Source organism: Pteropus vampyrus, unplaced genomic scaffold (assembly GCF_000151845.1).
Source record: "Pteropus vampyrus isolate Shadow unplaced genomic scaffold, Pvam_2.0 Scaffold586, whole genome shotgun sequence".
NCBI lineage: Eukaryota > Metazoa > Chordata > Mammalia > Chiroptera > Pteropodidae > Pteropus > Pteropus vampyrus.
The window spans coordinates 125,465-129,345 of record NW_011889367.1 but is presented as its reverse complement, the minus strand read 5'-3'; positions in this window follow the sequence as shown (position 1 = coordinate 129,345).

Sequence of the window (3,881 nt, the reverse complement as noted above, 5' to 3'; positions counted from 1 at the left end):
CATCATCATCACCATCATCACCACCATCACTATCACCGTCATCATCATCATTACTGTCATCACCATCACCATCTTCATCACCATCTTCATCATCATCATCATCATCACCATCATCATCATCACCATCACCATCATCACCATCATCACCATCATCACCATCACCATCATCACCATCATCACCATCATCACCATCACCATCATCATCACCATCATCACCATCACCATCATCACCACCATCATCATCATCACCATCACCATCATCATCACCATCATCACCATCACTATCATCATCACCATCATCATCACCATCTTCATCATCTTCACCACTATCTTCATCACCATCTTCATCACACACCATCGCCATCATCATCACTATCATCTCCGACACTGTTGTTATGTCATCATTGGTTTAAAGATGGGATTGCACCCTGAGTGATAGACGCACAAGGAGAGAATGAAGCAGGAACAACTTCTACCGCGTCCACCTCCTCCCAGGTGGGTCCAGTTGGGCTGTTGAGGGTGAGAGTGTGGTCACAGAAGCCAACACTGGCCTAAAGGGACGACCTTGGTTAACCAGATCCAGTCTCACGTGGGACGGTCTTGGGTCAGTGGAGGGATGCCGGAAGTGTCTAGGATTGTTGGAATGTTAACAGTGTTGGAGCAGATAAGGGTGGGAGGAGGCACCCTGGTTCCCAGCCCTTCCAGCCGCTCCCCAAGAAGGTAGAGGAGCTGCAAAGCAGGTCTCCGGGGGTCTCGTGCCAGCCACATCTCTTCCTCTCTGGGCGACCCCAGACAGGCCTCTCTCAGCCTTGATCCCCGCATCTCTAAAATGGGGACACTGCTGGACCTACCTGAGCAGCCAGTAGGTGGCGCTGATGGTCATGAAGGCCACCTTGGGGCAGGTGGAGGGGCAGTAGGGGTGGAGATGTGCCAGGGACACTGAGGCAGCGGTTCATGGGAGCAGCCCCAGGGCACTGTCAGGGCTCCCGTGACTCCCAGGGGCACAGAGCTGGCCTGTGTCAGAGGCTGCCCGCTTCGGTGGGGCCGCAGACCTTGCCTAGGGCACCCGAGCAGCTGTCCAGAGGTGTCTCCAGCTCAGCATGAACCAAAGGAGGAGGAACGCCCCTCCGGTGCCGCCCCATGTCCTCATGTCACTGAGTGCTGTCTCTGTCCTCCCAGGACTTATCTGGACATCCCCCCTCTTTGACCCGCATATCGACTGTCCCCAAGCCCTGTCAGAGTCACCTTCCGTGCCCTCACCACCTCCAGTCTGGGACCTGTGTGGCAGTTGTAGCCCCTCCAACCCTCCCTCCCCACCCAGCATGTAGACAGAGCTTCTAAAGTGGCAAATATGGCCCTGTCCCCATAGCTTGCAGGTCCCCCAGCCCTGGGGACAGAGTGCAAGGCTCTGAACAAGATCCGCGAGGCCCAGTGGAGTCTGGGGCTGGCTGCCAGCTGCAGCCCCATCTCTGGTGGCAGGTTGGCTTGCTGCCGGGTCCCAGTGCACCGAACTGACTGAGCCAGGCCACGTCCTCTCCCGCTGGACCACGGCACCTTCCCCGCCCCACACAGAGGCCGGTGGGTCACAGGAGTTACTGCGTGCGCTGCTCACGGGTGCCTGGCGTATATACGGAGCCTTCAGGAGTGTCCTGCATTCATATGCCTACCGTTATTACCCAGGGAGGGATAATGACGTGAATGAACAAATAGGTAAGTGAATGAATGAATGGTACCCCAGATGCAACGTTCCCTGGTTCCTTAGGTGGCTCTAGGATCACTTAAGGGGGTGATCCATGTAGGTCTCCCACAGGTGGGACCCAGGTAAGCCTGGGTGGGTCTTAGTTGGAGGGCAGCCCCGCCTACCGGAAGCCCCGGCCACTCACTTCTGAGGTCTTGCTTCTGTCCCCTTTCTGTTAACACCCTACCTAGCCACCCACTCTCTTACGGAGGGAGAGAGGAAGTCGGGGAGAGGGCAGGGGACGGGGCTAGAAGCCGGGTGTCCAGGGGCCTCTCGCACCTGATGCTGACCGTCGGCCATCATCTCAGTGCCTGGGAGACGGAGGGAGGAGAGTGCGGCTGTTGTCACTTCTGGACCTGGCACCTGCACCAGCTGGGTCACCCCGCTCCCCGCACCGCTGGGGGAGGGTCTCGGCTCTCACACGCCGCCTCGGGGACAGACTGTTCAGCTTCCGGGCAGCTTGAAACAGGGAGCCCTGCCAGCCACCGAGCCACAGTCCGCTTCCCGGACGTTCTGCTCGTTGTCTGGGGCCCCGGGCCCTGGGGGGACCCGCAGGTTCCCTTCACTCCCTGAAGAGGTCCGGGACCGCGGGAGTGTGTCCCAGGAAGAACGGACCAGCATCTTCCTCAGCCCGCAGGCTTTGGCGGGGCAGCGTTGAGGACGTGTCCTAGGGCCCCGGATGACAGCCACCGCCCAGTGGAGGAGACTGTCAGCCCCCCGAGCAGAGATGGCAGCTCCCGGGGAAGAACCAGGGCTGCGGTCGACCAGTGGGGAGTGAGCAGGGCACCGTTCCCAGTGCGGGTGGACAGCGGTGGCCTCGGAGAAGGTGACCTGAGGGCTGCGGCGAAGAAGCAGGCGGGAAGACGTGGGTGACGGAGTTTCGGGGAGCGGAACAGGCCGGGCAGAGCTTGGGACGTGGGAAGGAGTGAGGCCGGCCAGGGGCTGGCAGAGGCCGTGAGGCTGGGGCAGAGGTGGGGGACAGCAGGCAGCCTTCCCATGATCGCGTGGCCTCCAGGTGTGGTGGGAGTCTGAGATTTATCCAGGGTGAGGTGGCCGGCCCTAGTGGGCCTGAGGGGGGACAGCAAGGTCTTTGTCCTGCTTTAAGTAGAGTGCTTTGGCTGCTGCGTGCACTGGCTGGCTGGGGGCGGGGGCTACGAGACTGGGGTCGCCTCCCTATGGGAGCTGGACGCGGCCACACCAGGCAGAGGGGGCTGCATAGAGGCAGGTAGAGGCTCAGAGGTGTTTTGGAAGGGAAACTGACAGACCTCTTGGGAGGGGCCAGGGCCACTGCTGAGCTGTCCAGGGCCTCTTCTGCCGGGCACCTCCCACCCGACGCCAAGGCTAGACCATCACATGGCAGCAGGCCGCCGGCTCTCCCACCCAAAACAGCCCAGGTGGCGTTTGCCCGGTCATCATCTCGTGCAAAGGGCAGTGGTCCCCGAAGATCCTCGAGCCAGGGCTGAAGCCCCCCGTGTCCGGGTCAGCCTCCACAGCTTGTACACGCCGGTGGGCAAACCCAGGCTGGCAAGGCTGCCACCCACATTCTCTGAGAAGGTGAGGCTGAGGCACCAGGGCCAGTGGGAGGGACGCCTGGGCTGGGGCTGTCCCCATGGATGCGAGCAGGTTGCTCTCTACCACCCAGGTGCTGGGCCTATAGGTGAAGATGCGGATGAAGCAACCCAGGCTCAGAGTGGCTGTCCCCCCCACACCAGGCACAGAGCGGCTGTCCCCCCCACACCAGGCACAGAGTGGCTGTCCCCCCTCCTCGCCCCCAGGCACAGAGCGGCTGTCCACCACTCCAAGAGAGGGGCCTCCGTCCTGGGTTATGGAAGTCAGGATTCACCCAGAAGCACGAATGTTCTTCTCAGTGATAATTCAAGTCACGCCAATGACACGTCCAGCACCACGAGGTCCCGGAGGCCAGGCCCGCCTGGGTCTGTCCGGCTCACGCACGGTCCCCGTCCCGGCCTCTGGGTCCTGCTGGTCCGCCTCCCTGAGCTCTCCCGGACCTGGGCCTTCGCACGCGCCGCCCCCACCCCTCGCATCTCCCCCGCTCTGGTTCTCGGTTTCAAGGTCACCTTCGCGGCTTGGACTCGCCGACCAGCCCTGGAGCAGCTGCTGCCACTTTGCCGACTTGGCCCAG